The sequence below is a fragment of the Jaculus jaculus genome, chromosome 12 (genome assembly GCF_020740685.1).
Source record: "Jaculus jaculus isolate mJacJac1 chromosome 12, mJacJac1.mat.Y.cur, whole genome shotgun sequence".
Classification (NCBI taxonomy): Eukaryota; Metazoa; Chordata; class Mammalia; order Rodentia; family Dipodidae; genus Jaculus; species Jaculus jaculus.
The window spans coordinates 43,656,700-43,673,654 of record NC_059113.1 but is presented as its reverse complement, the minus strand read 5'-3'; positions in this window follow the sequence as shown (position 1 = coordinate 43,673,654).

The window sequence follows — 16,955 nt, the reverse complement described above, 5'->3', positions numbered from 1 at the left end:
AAGCTGAGTAATTTAATTTTAAGATCTGAGTGATTTCCCAAATACCTTCTGCTAAACCCAAGTACCTTACTTTCTTCCAAGTACTATCCCTCAGTCTGTTCAATATACCTCACTGAGTTCTTTTACTTTATAAAAAGGGAAGACTCAATTTCTCTTCCAATTTCACAGTCATATCACTGCTTCCAGTTATCCTATAACAATTGTGGTGTTTGGACAATAGATTCATCACACAGACATACTTGAACCTGGTCCTACACTCCTGAATTTTGTTAGTTCCCCTATTACATCACCCTTAATTTCTGAACTCCTCTTCACACACATTCTAAAATAATTTCCTCATGATGTGCTGACAGCACAGGAAGGTTCATATTGTGTTCAGTTAAAGTAGCTCATCTTCCTTGAAACCATCTTTAGCTGTGTTGTTCCCAATTGTCCTTATCAGCTAGCTGCAGCCTCATTCCCTGCACTCCTGTAGAACGTGATATTCTCCGTTTGAGAAGTGGCCTGTCTCTTTTGGAAACTTAGAGGATGCCTGTGAGGTTTACTTTTTCCAAAACTCTATAAGATCTTCATTGTTTCAGTCTCCCAACTGGATGTCATGAAATTTTAATTATAGCCTAAAAATTCATGCTTTGTTTCATTATGCTACTCCATTGAAGACTGACAATTTAAGATAATTCTTTAGCACTGTAGTTTTGAAATTTATTTCATTTTCTCTAACACAAGATTGTTTATGTAACATGATTCGATTCTCTTATCTCTCAGAATATTTCCATGGAATCTTCAGACAAAAACATTTAATTGTTATGTCTTTTTTTTATAGGGATCCCCACATTCACAGTCTGTAAAACTGAACATAGATTACAAAGCAGTTTCAAAGCAGCTGATACTTTGTTCTGTCCCTTTCTTTTCTGAAAGTTCTTTTCTACCTTCTTTTACACAGATGCCTTTAGTCCAGTTTTAAAAAGACTCAGCTCCAAGTGACCCTTGAGGAAGAATGTAGGAGCGTGGATCTTCACTGGACTGCCATCACTCTTCCACACCTCCACTCGCATGTGTTGTCACCTTCCTTTCTATAACCAGACTTTGTGAAAGTTGTCCAAATTCAGGATCTCCATGTGTCCCTCTCAACTTTCTATGCCTGAGCTGCAGCCTGGCTCCATCGCCTCCACACTGCACCATACCATCACACTTGCCCTGAGGTGCTCAGCAACCTCACTTTAAGGCTCCAACCTTAATGAAAACTTCTCCTGCGTCCTCAGGGATAGCCTGCTCCAGCATCTTCAGCCACTGACACTTTGCCCACTTTGTGACATTCTCTTCTGATCATGTGTATGCAGACAAAAGTCTTCAGAGCTGTGTCCTCTTTATACCACTCACATACACTCTAAAAAACTCAATTCTCCTGACACTCTCTATTGCTATCTCTATAAAGATAGGAAGAAAAATAGTCTCTCTACTGATCTAGCATGACCTGGCCTACCTGAATTTCACATTGGCCTGAGCAAGTTTCTTTAACCATAAGTTAGGTGTCAGTTCCTTTTCATGCTTCATTCTTTCTCCCAGCCATAGTGTTCAGGTTAGCTTCTCTTTTTTTTTTTTGTTTTTAAATTTAATTTATTAGTTTTCTTTTCAGTAAATACAGGCAGTTTGGTACCATTATTTAGGCTCACCTGTGATCTACCCCTTCCCATTCGACCCTCCTTGTTAATGAAAATGGGGTGTGCATTGTGGAGTTAGCCCCCAGTTATTGGTATGATAAATGTCTCTGCAAATCATGACCCAACATGTGACTCTGACATTCTTTCTGCCCCCTCTTCCGCAAAATTTCCCTGAGCCATGTTGGGTTCATTTTTGGTCTGCTTCAGTGCTGAGGTGTTGGGGGCCTCTGAGGCTCTGGCTCTCTGCTTTGGTAGGAGTTGATTTTCCTCTGCGTTGATCTCCCTCCCCCTTGTGCTGGTATCCGGTTCACAGGAAAACATCACCCTTGCTTATTTCGCCAGTTGTCCTTAGTTTCAGTTGGGCCCCTTTTGAGGTATGTTGGGGCAGCTCTCTCCTTAGGATCTGCATCTATCTGGAAAAGAGAAGCAGATTCTCCAACGGAGAGTAAGTTAGCACCCGGAAAATTGAGATAAGACATACTTTTTTGATAGACAGTATGGTAGGTTTAGGCCCTCTTATACCCCGTGGTTGATGGTAGCTTGATATTGGAGAGTGGGCTTGTGTTTGGGTATGGTTCTGACTTGTTTCCCAGCTCCAGCTATGGGTCTAGTACCACTGAGTGGATCAGTTAGCCAAATCAAGAGGAATTGATTCCTCACCATGGCTGTGTACCACTATTGCACTTGTGTGGGCATCACATCCGGTTATTTGTTGCTACTTAGGTTAAACAATGTGTTGCTTGGACAGATCTTGGTCATTTCCCCCAGTCACCTATGTAGCGCCTTCTGGCACTAGACACGCTGACTGTCTGGGGACTGACTCTCTCCTGGCTTCCGGCCATGTCATTCCATTTTACACATCAGCTGTGTATGGAGTCTTCAGCAATAGGGTCTTACCACTGGCCTTTGGTGGGTCATCAAGTACTCTGACAGAAGTCTGTCATTGTTTTGGGAAACCTTGTAGGTTTCTCTGATCAAAAGCTCATTGTGGATGGTAGGCCCAAGCTGGAAGTGGGGGTTACAGGTCAGTGTCCACTAAGAAATTGAGGAAAAAGATAACTAATATACAAGAGTTAGAGAGGATAGAGATAGAGGGGAGAGGGGGAGAGGGAGGGAGGGAAGATGTAGCAGATTTAGGTCAGTCTTGATCCTACCCTCTCCAGTGTCTTGTAGTTCAGGTGTTTCCTGTAAGGGTCTAGTGAAGGTTCAGCCATTTGGTCTGTCTTTTAGGAAGTAGAATTTTATGGTGCCATTGCCATTTGTGTCCGGATTACTGTTTTCCACCCTTTGATTCCCTCCCCGCCCTCCCATCCATCTTATTGTCTAGTCCATGAGGTGCTTGCTGGGTATGTAAGGCATCTTGGGCAGATTCAGGTTAGGTGTTGCAGATGAGTGAGACTATGTGTCGATTTTTTTTCTGTGATTGGGTAAGTTCACTGAGAATGATCTGTTCCAGGTCAGGTTAGCTTCTCTTGCCTCAAACACCCAATCAGAAGCACCATATGGAAGGGAAAATTTTATTTCAGGATTATAGTTTCTAGGAGAAGCTTCATCATGGTGAAAGAATATGGTTTACTTCATCATGCAACCATATCATTGAGAGAAATAGAGCAGTCATAGCTCAAGTTGGCTCTGAACATATAGACTAGCCTGGACTCAAGATTCACCTACATCAACATGCCTTCTCCTGCAGGGCTCTAAGTAGGAGGACACTAAGTAGGAGGCTTAATCAAAAATATCTGAAGCTTGGCTGGAGAGAATGCTTAATGGTTAAGGAATTTACCTATGAAGCCTAAGGACCCAGGTTTGATTCTCCAGGTCCCATGTAAGCCAGATGCACATGGTGGCACATGTGTCTGGAGTTAGTTTGCAGTGGCTGGCAGCCCTGCCATGCCCATTCTCTCCCCCCTGCAAATAAGTAAAATTTAGAAAGAAATACTTTTAAAAGTAATGTCTTTCCTATTATTTACAAGATGCATCCATTCTCATGATCCAGTCTAACAAGTCTAACATCCTCTTTGCTTTTCATTGTTGCTACTTTGAAATTCTTTCCATCAGGCCGGCCATTGTGTTTTTCTTCCTGTTTCTTGATCCTTCTTTTTCCAGTTTGACTTTCCATCCCTCTTTCTTGCTGTTCATATACGTATATTTTAGCTTGGCTCAGATTTACAAGATGCCTCCTGCAGGAGAGCCTCTTGACGCCTGAAGCCTGGGATCTTTCCCTATTTAACACTCAGTACATTTTGCAGTGGCCAGCAGAAGTTACAGACCCACAAAACAGAGAAACAGGCTTACAGACTTCCAGGCAAAAGACCCTTGCTGCACATTAAAATAGCCTGATAGGCAGAGCATGGTTTCTGACATCTGCTTTCAACCTGAGGCATTGCAATTTGCATCCTGGCCGTGGATTCAACTTTTCTGCCCTCAGCACTTCTATCACCCTCTGCAAGTCCAGGCCAGGGGCTTGTCCCCACCCCACTATGTGCTCTCAACACCATGACATATAAAGCCACAGAGCATCTCCAACCCATGATCCTTACTTCAGCTGGGGCATCAGAAGCACCATTCCAAGTAGGGAAAGCTGGCTAGGTGCTAGGTCTGGAGGAGGAGGAAGAGAAGGCACTCAGAGCTCTGCCTATGTCAGGTGGGATTCATAAGGTTGGAAGCATCATCAAGTCCCTGCTTGGGAACTCAGCCTCCCAAAGCACTGCCAAAAATGGCATAGAGTCCCATTTACTGAGCTGTCCCTTACAGTGCTTCCGGGTAGGACACCACAGGTATGCTCCATCCTCAGCCCTCAGTGTAGCTGCCAACACACTGTTCACTGCAATGAGCTGGATTCTATGCTGTTCATTGACCCACATATGTGGGCTTCCTCTGACACCACACTATCTGTAGCCATGTGGTTTTATATCTCTTGAAAGCAGCTAGTGTTTGGTATTACTGCACTTTGCTTGTCTATATAATTTTAAAATGAGTTTGTTTTGGCTATGAAGCACTTATTAATTTATATAGCACTATGTAAACTCGGAGGATTTTTCCACAAATAATCATTCCATGTTCTGTCTTGCTGAATGTTAATATGCACTTAAAAAGAATGTGTCATCTATTGATTTTTAGGGTTGGATTCTAAAACTGTGAATTAAATGATGGCAATTGATTCTATATTCTGAAGTCTTTATGACTAATTTTCTGCATAACTGCTTTTCCTATTATTGATAAGACATATAATTACTTGATTATCATTGTGAATTTCTGTATTTCTTTTTTTTTATTTCATCAGTTTATTTTATATGCTATTCTGAAGTTTGGTCTTAGCTATATTCCCACATAGAAGCATTATATCTTCTTTGATTTAAGCCCATCAATCATAATGTGACATTTGTCTCTATACCCTTAAATATATTTTCTAGTTCATACTTTCTTGATGTGAGCACAGTGTCTCTAGACTTACTTTGATTATTTATTCTGCCACAATCACAAACCCATTCATGTTTAGACATGTTTTTGTTGGCACCCTTTGACTTTTCATCTGTGTCAACATGTAAAGTGAGTATATTTGATGCACAAAGTAAATTCAATATATTTTATTCAGCCTAACCATCCTTTATCTTAATGGCTGGGCTTAACCTTTTTTTTTTTTAACATGGCATATAATTATCTACAAAGTTAAATTCAAATGTATCCTCTCTTACATTCCATCATCTCTCCTATTTTCTACTCTCTTTGTCTTCTTTTGAATGACTCTCTAGTGTTTTGTAATTCCATTTTATTGTCAGTCTTAGATGAGATTTGATTGTTTTTTTTTTTTTTTTACACTATCTGGAATGTGCTTCCCCTTCCTTACTTGCCTAGTAATCTTATTTAATTATTCTATTAGTATTAACTATATAACAAGGGCTTCATTGTGACATTTTCATATATACACATAAAATATTCTGATTGAATACATCCCTTCTATCATCCTCTCCTCTACTCTGCACCATTCCACATTCCCTTCCTTTTCTCAATCCTTTGGTTCAGGCATTCCCCATAAACAATGTGTACTAAATGCCAAGTCCCCAGCTGGTGTCAGTTTGGGAAGTGGAGCCTCCCAGAGGCAATGTATTGTTGAGGGAGGGCTTACAGGTTTTACAGACCACTATCTTTTGTGATTTGGTCAACCTGACCTTGACCAGGAGGTAATGACCACCCTCTGCTCATGCCATATTTTCCACTGCCACTTTGGAGCTCTCCCTTGAGTCTGTAAGCCAAAATGAATCATTTCCTCCTATTACCTTCTCTTGGTTGGGTGTTTTCTCCCAGCAATGGAAAGCTGACTGTATCACAGGTCAATCATTCTGAATTTTATTTTATTATTCGCTATGTATTTTGGTGTTCTTATAAATATTTTTCAAGTTTTTTGGTAAGATGCAATAAAATTAATAATTTACACTGCTTTTTGATACTGCTTTCAGTATTTTTCAGGTGTTGTCAGAGGGCAATTTAGAGGTCACTATTCCCCAAGGTCACCCTGCATGTCATTTGCACAATGGCCCCCAAGTTGTTCTTCAGTCTGGCAGAGGGGCTGCCAGCCTGTGTGAACAGAGGCCATTGTTCTCACTCATCTGTGTAGAGGGTCTTACTCTGCCCTTGCTCATAGGCATGTCCTGAGCAATCCAAGAGCCACAGCCTCAGACCTCTGTCCCCATGCTCCTGCACCCCTTCTCTCCCCTGTCCTGAGAGTTTTGGCTTCCTTGCTCTCTCCAGACTCTCAGTTACAGAGTCTCCTGCTTTCATCACAGACTGGGCATGCTACTTGGGGAAAATACAGTCCTCCTGACTGCATCCTGTCTCCCATGACCCACTATTTTATTTTGCCCATTGTCAGTTTTTGAACTCTCTAGTCCATATGTTGTTGTGGTATTGACCTGATTTCTATGAGTAGTAACAGTTGAGAGCCCCTCTGATTGTCCACTTGGACTGTTTTAAGGAAACATATAATACCATCCCTGTTGCTGGCTCATCTGTTTTAGCCCTTCTGGTGCTACACTTATTAACCACTCCCATCAGCCTCTGGGAGCAGTACATTAGTATGAATTAGTTCCCGGGTCCAACGGCAAAGGGAAAGAAGCCCAAGGGAAGTTATGGGGTTATAATTACCTTTCTAAATCTTCCTATGGCTTTCATGAGGGCCAGACTTTCAAATTCTCCTTTAGGTCAGTAGCAGATGGGAGTTAGACCCAGGATAGGCAGCTCTAGCAGCTAAGGAAATGAATATAACTACTGGCTAAGGCAAGAGCTGACGAGTCCAAGGCAGCTCATCTAGTCAACTGTGTCCTTAAGAGTGGTGTAAGGAGTCAGAGATTTTCACTTGGGTTCTAGAAGACATTAAAGAAAGACAGGAATGTCTGTGAGTCAACTTCAAAAGAGTTAAGATGAGTGAAATGAAAGAATTCTTTTCTGTTATAGAGAAACTATATTTCAACTTTCAGATTTTGAAAATGAAATTTTAACATTTGTATTTATTTATTCATTTGTGAACAGAGAAAGATAGAGAGAAGAGAAATACACACACACACAGAGAGAGAGAGAGATAGAGATAGAGAGAGAGAGAGAGAGAGAGAGAGAGAGAATGGGCACTTCAGACCCTCCAGCCACTGCAAACAAATTCTAGATGCATATACCACTGAATTTGGCAATACATGAATACTGGGGAATCAAACCTGGGTAGTTAGGCTTTTCAGGCAGCCAACTTAACTGATAAACCATCTCTCCAGCCCTGAAAATGTAATTTTAAGCCAAAGCCTGTGTGTGAAGCATGAGGCCCCAGGTTCACTCAGCCTGTTGCTGAGTCCATCACAGGGAGCACAGCCTCCCGAAAAGAATTTGGAATCCTTACTTGTCTTATTGCTCTGATAAAATGCCTGACCAAAACCAACTTAAGGAGGGTGGGTTCATTTTGGCTGACAGTTTGAAGTTACAATTCATCATGCTAAGAACATGCTGACAGGAGGTTGAGGGTGCTGGTCATGTTGCATCCACAGTTGAGAAGCAGAGAGAGGCCTGGAGAGATGGCTTAGTAGTTAAGGCCCTTGCCAGCAAAGTCAAAGGACCCAGGTTCTATTCCCCAGGATCCACATAAGCCCATGCAAAAGGGGGCACAGGTGTCTAGTGTTTGCAGCAGCTGGAGGCCCTGGCATGTCCATTCTCTTTCTTTCTCTCTCTACCTGCCTATTTCTCTCTCTCTCTCTCTCTCTCTCTCTCCTCTCTCTGTCTCATAAATAAATAAAAATAATTTTAATTTTTTTTAAAAAGAAACAGAGAGAGATGAAAGCTGGTACTCAGCTCTCTTCTCCTTCTTATGCAGTCCAGGGCCCCAGCCCATGAAACAATGAAACAGCACTGCCCAAATCAGATAATATAATCTGGAAAATCCCTCTTTAGACATGTCCAGAGAATTGTTTCCATGGTACTTATAAATCCTGTCAATTTGACAGCCCAAATCAACCATCACAGAGTTGAACTCAGGATATTAGTGCTCTCTGTACAACTTGGTCCTTCCTTCTGCCTTGTTACCATGCAATGAACTGCCTGCTTTGGGGATCCCATAACTTGTACATGGCACTGGAGAATTTCTATAGCAGTATTCCCAGTTTAGTTTCTGGCACTGAATGAAAGCAGGTTTGTGAGTGTTTTATTATTCCTTGAGCACATCAAGAACCTCTTGTTCCTATGTCTCACTAATCATTAATACTCTATTGCAAACAGGCCCAGGGCCATATTGAATCCCCTTGCAATTAAATCTCTCTCAGTATGAATTCTTTTACTTCACCTTCTTTGTTTTGACATATATATTTCCCTTTGGGGGCCATTTCCAAGAAAAACTAAACAATCCTAGGTTAAGAAAAGTATTACCTTCACTCTCTCTCTCTCTATAGTGATGTCTGCATTATGTTCTAGATCCATAGGGAAATGTATCATATCTGTGATTTTCACTGAGTAGAGGTATTCTTGAGTGAAATCATAGAGGCATAGATCAAAAACACTCAATATGTTTGTGTGTGTGTGTGTGTGTGTGTGTGTGTGTGTGTGTGTTTTCTGCATGCAAAGGAACTAGTCCTGTCAAAGATCTGGGTTGACTAACAGGCAATCAGGTGCTATTCACGAGTCCAGTGAAATTATTGAAGGTGTGTGTTGCAGAATGATGGGCATTATCTCCCACAAAAGCTGGAATTTCACAGCATATAGGGATGTTTTCATATTAAAAGGTTCTTTTTTTTGTTCTGTTTTGTTTTGTTTGTTTGTGGGGGTAGCATCTCACTTTGGCCCAGGCTGACCTGGAATTAACTATATGGCCTCAGGGTGTCCTCAGACTCAAGGTGATGCTCCTATCTCTTCCTCCCAACTGCTGAGATTAAAGGGGTGTGCCACCACACCAAGCTTAAGGAATTCTTAACAATTTACTTCTATCATTTGTGTAAAAGAATCTTTATTTTATTTATTTACTTATTTGTTTGTTTTATTGAGGTAAGGTCTCACTCTAGCTCAGGCTGACCTAGAATTCACTATGGAGTCTCAGGGTGGCCTCGAACTCATAGTGATCCTCCTACCTCTGCCTCCCAAGTGCTGGGATTAAAGGCATGCACCACCATGCCCAGCTAACATTTTTATTTCTTTATATAAACCTTTTCTGTTGACTTTATAAAATGGCTTTGTTTCTGGATTTGTCAGGAAAATAAATGGAGCAAGCATTCTTGTTCTAGAGCAAAGATGGTCCCAGAGTGAGATCTGCAATTACATCTGACACACTGACTACCCACCAACTATAGACAAGTTAAGAGGGTTTGTATTAAAAAGTAAAAGTTCTCATTATTTAAAAAGTAATAAATGTTTTCCAGGTTTGACAAAAGAGGCTCATGACTGACACATCTGGAAGGCGTGCCTTAGGAACACAACATCCACTTTATCCTCTTGCTCCATTCTTCCCTGGTAGGATAATTGTTGTCATTATCTTATCTTCTCATTGCTCGCACAAAGCAACCAACTAAAATCAACCAAAAGTAGCTGGTGAAAGGAGTATTGTTTAGTTCAGTTATAATCTGGGGGGGGGGGGCGCTCCACAAGGACAGGGGAAAGACGTTAGAGCAGCAGGTGGACAACAGCAGCAGGAGACTGAGCCACATGCTGCCGATGGGGAAAAGGCCATAACACCCAAAAGCCTGCCCCCCCCCCAACTCACCTTCTTCAGCTAGGCTCCAACTCCTAAATTACCATCAGGTAGGAACCACATAATCAAAACACATGACTTTTGTTTTTTGGGGGGCAGGGTTGATATAAAGTCTCACTCTAGCACAGGCTGACCTGGAATTCACTCTATATTCTCAGAGTGACCTTGAACTTACAGCAATCCTCCTACCTCTGCCTCCCGAGTGCTGGAATTAAAGGCGTGCGCCACCACGCCTGGCTCAAAACACATGACTTTATGGGGCAAAGCTAATTCAAACCACCATTTTTTTTCATATTCTGTATGTGATTTTGTTAATTATGTCTTTGTAGGAGGAAAGGGACATGCACGTGGAGAGAAAGGACAACATCAAGGCATCTGTCCTCCACCTCCTTTCAGACAGGGTGTCTTAGCACTGCAAGGGAAGATCCATGCTACAAACAAAAGAAGGCCAAACTAGCTGGTCCTTTGAGCTTTTGGTTTTCTGGTTCCAACTCCCATGGGTGTAGGTGTTCTGGGATCACAGAAGCACTCATCTGTTTGCATTTGGCATTACATGGGTCCTGGGGAAATGAATCCCAGGCCAACAAGATTTGCAAGCAAGTGCTTTGACTGCTGAGTCATCTGACTGGCCCCTCTTGTTTTATTTGTTAGATGACATATCTTTGAGGTTTTCGGAAGCACAATATCCAAGAGTTCTTAACTACAGAATCAGAAGCCGCACACTACAGAGAAATGACACACATATGTACAACATATATCTGAGGAACTGTTTTTTTTTTTTTTTCAACCTTTGGGAAATTAAGAGAAACGTGCTTTCAAATTTCATCTAGCAAAAAGAAATAGTGTATTTTATGAGGCCAGCAAGAGGTCTGCCTCAAGAATGGCTGGTGAAAGTTGGGCACAACAAACAGCATCATGCCCCCCTTCCCAAAACAATAGCCTTCCTGGAGCTTCAGTTATGTGCAAATTCCCCCTGGCAAGTTCTATGGGACCTGGCATCCATTGAGACTTTGGAATGGCTTCTTCTGAGACACATGGAGCCTTCCCAGGTAATGCAGTGGCTGAGAATGCAAGGTACTTTATAAGGGTTCTCTGGAACACAGCCTCCAGATTCTGTTGCCTCAGCTAAAGCCATAGCCTCTTCCAAACTGTGTCCTTCTTATTAGCAGCATTGAGTGGGAATAAAGGGATTGTCTTCCATAGCCCAACTTGAACCAACTTTAATGGCTGAGAGCTCTATCCTGAAATACAGGGGACCAGAAGACATGTTACAACTGAGCTCTGGCCCCTGACTATGTCTTCTTTCTAAAATACACCAGGAAACACTTTGCACAGTAAATCTCACCTCAGTCTCAGGGGCTAATCTTGTGAATGCAAACTTTAATTTATGAAGAGAATGGTTTTGACATTTTTAAGACTGTAGGTGCTGAAATGAAGCAAAGAGCTTTTAGAAGAATGAGAGAAAATAGCTTAGTGCCCTTGTTTCACTCTTTAGCCTATTTCAATCCCTTTTCCCTTGGTAAGCTTCACTCTCAATGCTTTACCAAGATGGTTTCTTACTTTCTGTCAATAGTGATGGTAACAGTTTATCCCTTTTCATTACTACCATCTTTCTTTAGATAAAAGCTTCACAATGCATTAGTTTGCACTGTTAATTATTTTGTTATGGGAGCAAAGTAAATTTAAACACAATGTACATACCACAACAAAAAATTGTTATAGAATCATTTGTCTAAATCAGTATGTCAACAAATCTTCATTTTCAACAAGGAAACATTGAAAGATGATGCAATAAGATGACTCATACGGTTTTTAAATGGAATTTTCCAATTAAAATGAGGCTTTGGGGACTGAGTAGATGACCTAGACAATCAGGAATTAGCTGCACAAATGTGAGGACCAGAGTTCAAATGCTGGGCAACCTTATAAATGCCAGAATGTTATAGTGACCCACCTATAATACTAAACTCCAAAGGCAGAGCCAGGGGATTCCTGTGAGCCAAATCAGTGAGGTCTAGGCTCAGGTGAGAGACACAATATCAGTAAGATAGAGAAAGACACCCAGTGTCAGGCAACCAGTAGACTCTTGTTGGAGGTAGTATGTCATTGAGGACAGACATTGGAATTTGATTATCTAGCACCCTTGCCAGTGCTATCTACCTCATAGCAGGAAGGAAGTAGTCTGAGTGAGCTAGTTAGCACTGGTAAGGAGGGAAGACAATCACATCCCAATGCCCACCCCCAGTGACACACCACCTGTATCAAGGCTCTACCAGCTAAGGACTAAGTAGAAAGCATAGTTACAAGTCCTTCAGGCTATGGGAGGTTGCAATTTTACTTTCAAACCACCATACCATTTAAATGACTTCATTGAGTTTATGAGAAATATGGCCATGTATAAAATAGCTCTGAACTCCTAATCACAAAAATCTTAGATTTTTCTTCTTTTTGTATACTTTTGTGTTTGTATGTATGTAGATACACATGTGTAACCCCTCACCTTGATGAAAGTTCCTTTCCAAACTATAAACTATAATAAACCGCTTCTCATCTCTTCCTATAAGCTGCCTCTGGTCTGGTGTTTTCTCCCAGCAACAAGAAGTAATTACTACAAATGACTATACATGTGTGCATTCAAATAACATATCTTATTTGTAACATCACACATACAAAACCTTGTATTAAAATTAGTTGTATAATACTTACTGCATTGATGATAATTCACCCATAAAGGTCTCCCAGAGCAGCAGAGTAATGTGCACAGCAGAAAACACAAGGCCCTAATGAAGCCTACTGCACAACTGTATGCAACAGTTTGTGACATTTTCACAAAAAGTAATCACTTCCTTTATTTTGCCCAAGGGATATATTTCTAAAACAGAGTAAAAATAAAAATTACAGAATGCATGTTAAGTGTGTAAATAAACAGGAAGGCATTAGTGCTAAACAGTCACATCAGCTGAAAGAAATATTAATTTACTCAGTTATTTAGGGAAATGGAGAATAAAGAGAAATGTTTTCCTTCTTTCAAAATTGCCAGTTTAAATTCACACAAACATGCCAAAACATTGTGTTATTTTAAGAATTTAAATAATTCTGACTCACAATTACTAAAGATTTGAAATGAAGAAAGAGAAAAAGAAGTTGTATTTATTGGCAAGCAGTTTTATTTTATTGCAGCAAATATTTTTGTCTGAAACAAAACTAATGTCATATGTAGGCTTCCAACTTTAAAGGCTTATTAAAAACTTTAACTTCTGAATGCAAAAAGAAAGAAACCTTTCAGCAGGTTTTTTTTTCTGGAGATCTGGCACATGTATGCAATGACCACAGCTCAACAAGAAAAAGCCAAAAGTTTCATATTTTCGAACTGAAGTCTGGTGGGGAAGCAGAGGTGGGTATGCCCTGCTCTGGTGTCACAAACAAGGTCCAGAGGTCATGCCTGCACTTTGCTTTTATAGCTAGGGTAGATGGTGGGATGGGGGTACAAGTGTTACACATCTGAAGAATTTTATCCGATGATGGCCAGGACCTTGTACCCAGAGATATCTACAAAAGGGGCACAGATAGAAGAAAGTGTTCTGGGGAATGAAACCTGACCCAGGCCAGCACTGGGGCATGGTAAGCAGAATAATGTTGGTAGCAGAAAGCACACAGTCCTAATGAAGTCTACTGCACAACTGAAAGCAATAGTTAGCAACATTTTCACAAAAAAGGTAATCACTTCCTTTACTTTCAGTGAAAGACCTGAGACCACAAACACCAACAGTTAATGAAGGATGAAGAACTCCAGGTGGAGGCACTCTTCTAAAAGTGGAAGAGGATGAGACTGGGAACTGTGGACGTAGTCACACACCGAGACCAGTGCGAATCATGGGCTCCTGAAGATGAAAGATCAACAACACAAGGCTGTGATCTGAGGGCACAAGGCACAGGACCCTTTCCTACCCTGGTCTACAAATGTTGATTGCTGTTGGGAGTGAAAGTGATGACACAAAGACAAGTAGATTCATCCTAGGTTTCTGCAGAATGGAAACTTTGGGAGACAGATGGGTCATTTCGAGTGTGTTCAACAAAGAAGGAGTGGTTTTGATAGAGACAGAGACACACAGAGAGAGAAAGAAAGAAAGAGAAAGAGGAAGAGGAAGAGAAAGAGTGAAGGAACTGAGAGCTTTCTGGAATAATATAGGGCAGGTGACAGGCCATATGATCCTGTGGAAAACTTTTCCTAGTTCATGGTAAGTAGGGGATAGTATGGGGGGAATGCACACAGATGAGAGTTTTAATAACATTTGTAGTGGTTTAATTCAAGTGTCCCTCATAAATTTAGGTGTTCTGAATGCTATGTTCCCAATTGTTGGAGATTTTGGAATTAATACCTCCTATAGGCATTATATTATTAGTGGTTGATTTATGGGTATTATAGTCAGTTTCCCCTTGACTGTGTTTGGCACCCTCTCCTGTCACTGCTGTCCACCTGAACTTGGCCAGTAGGTGATGCCAATCCTCTGATCATGCCTTCATTTCCCCCTGCCATCATGGAGCTTTTCCTCAAGTCTGTAAGCAAAAATAACCCTCTTTGCCCATAAACTGCTCTTGGTCAGTTGATTTCTGTGAGCAATGTGAACCTGACTGCAACAATAATCATCAAAATAAAAGGGAAAATCACAGGGAAGAGGAGGAAGTGACACTGAGTAAAACATCTGCAATAAATTTGGAAATGAGTTTAGGGAATACAATGAGATGGCCAAGCAGTGCCAGGAGCCCACTTAAGTTGTGTGGCATATATTCTCCAAAAGTCTTGCACTTTTTCCATTAGCTAAGTTTGACTTCTGCTTGGGGAGCTTCAGAATAGAGAACTGGAGGAAGGTGAGTTTTCCTCATATAAATAAATGCAAAGTGTTTGCATAACTGCATACATAGATTCAATGATTTCAATGACCTCATTCTTTATCTTCCTGCTTCTAATATTCTTTTTACAAGAAAACATATCTGGAACGTATTCTATGTAATGTAGTGAAGCACAGAAATCCAACATTATTTTAAAGAGTTGCACTGTATTCCATGACTTACATCAATCAAATTTGTGTGTGTGTGTGTGTGTGTGTGTGTGTGATGTAGGTAGGGGGCATATTCACATGAGTGTAGAAGTGCAGGTCACATTGCACACATTGCATGTATGCAGAGATGACGTGCTTGATCACTCATCCATTCATCCATGATGATCCACTCATCTATCCTTGAGATAGAGTTTTTCCACTCAATATAGGGTTGCTACATTGCTACATTTGGTCAGACTGATTGACTGGTGAACCCGCAATGAAACTCTCATCTCCACTACCCAAAGGGCTGGTATTACAGGGGTGCATGGCCATGCTTAACTGTCTACTTAGGTGATGGGCAATCCAGTTAAGGATTTTTGCCTCCCTGGCCAAAAACCAGTTAAGGACAATGGAAATGAAAAGAGCATCTTGGAAAAATAGAAAATCTTCCATAATTATAAATAATAACCCATGGTAATTCCCTCCCTCACCCCACTTTCCACTTTTCAACTTCACTCTCCATCATAGCCTTTCTCCCTCTCAATCAGTCTCTATTTTATTTTGATGTCATCATCTTTTCCTCCTATTATGATGGTCTTGTGTATGTAGTGTCAGGTACTGCAAGATCATGGATATCCAGTCCATTTTGTGTCTGGAGGACCACATTGTAAGGAGACCTAAACTTCCTTTGGCTCCTACATTTTTTGCAACTTCTTCTTCAATGGACTCTGAGCCTTGGAAGGAGTGATAGAGATGTTTCAGTCCTGAGCACTCCTCTGTCATTTCTTCTCATCACTGTAGTGCATTCTGAGTCATCTCAAGGTCACAGCCATCTGAAAAAAGAAGCTTCTCTAACCAAAAGTGAGAGTAGCATTAATATATGGGTATGAACATTAAGAAAAGTGATTACCAGGTAGTTTGGTGAGCATAGTATATACATTTAGCCAGACACCAGCAGGCATTACACACCTAGGGCTCATGACTACACCTATAATAGATTTTCAGGCAGGCCTCCATTCCAATTAGAGGGCAGTTGGTTTTCCCCATAACAGACATGCCACTATTGTACCCTTTGGTTCATTTGGCCTGGCTGGCCAAATTTAAAGCTTGCAATGTCTACTGTTCAGTATCTACACTGGTGATTTCTCTCTCTCCCATTGAACTGCATCAGTGTAGCTTTTGAAGTTTTCTGTCAGCTGGTCTACATGAAGGAGGTTTTCAGCTCAGCTCCAGCAGGATTTCTCAGTAACCCTGCAGCCCAAGTATGTGGAGTCTTCACCAATAGGGTCTTACCATCTATTCCTGGTGGGAAACCAAGAGCCTTGGCAAGGTCCTGTAATTTTTGGGGGGCATCAGGGACCTCCCTGGCCAACAACTCACTGGAGGGTATCCCATGCCTGGAACTGAGAATTTTCTACCTAACAATCTATGTCTTCTGGGTGTTCCATTGTCCAAAAAAATAGGTTTCCATATGACTTATTTGTATCCTTTTAGATTTTGATTAGCCCTCCCCACATCTCTCCTTTACTCACTCTCTTCCCCTGACCTCACTTAGGCCTTTTTACCCACAGTAATCTGTTTTTCTACTTACATGTATAAAATACTATCCTATTAAGACCCCCTGTCCCTTTCTTTTTATTCCCTTTATATCTCCTTTCTAGATTACTGGCCTCTGCTACTGAGTTTTATTACAACTCACATAGAAGTCCAATCATTTGTAGCTAGGATCTACATATGAGAACCAACACACTACATTTGGCTTTCTGGGCCTGGTTTACTTCACTAAAAATAATCCTTTCCAGATCCACCCATTTTTCTGAAAATTTCATAATTTCATTTTTCTTTACCACTGAGTATAACTCCATTGTAGAAATGTGCCACATCTTCATTATCCACTCATCAGTTGAGGGACATCTAGCCTGGTTCCATTTCCTAGCTATTGTGAATAAAGCAATAATAAACATGGTTCAGCAAGTATTTCTAAGGTAGTGAAAACAAATGATCATAAATGCTGGCAAAGATGCAGAAAAAAAAAGAACCCTT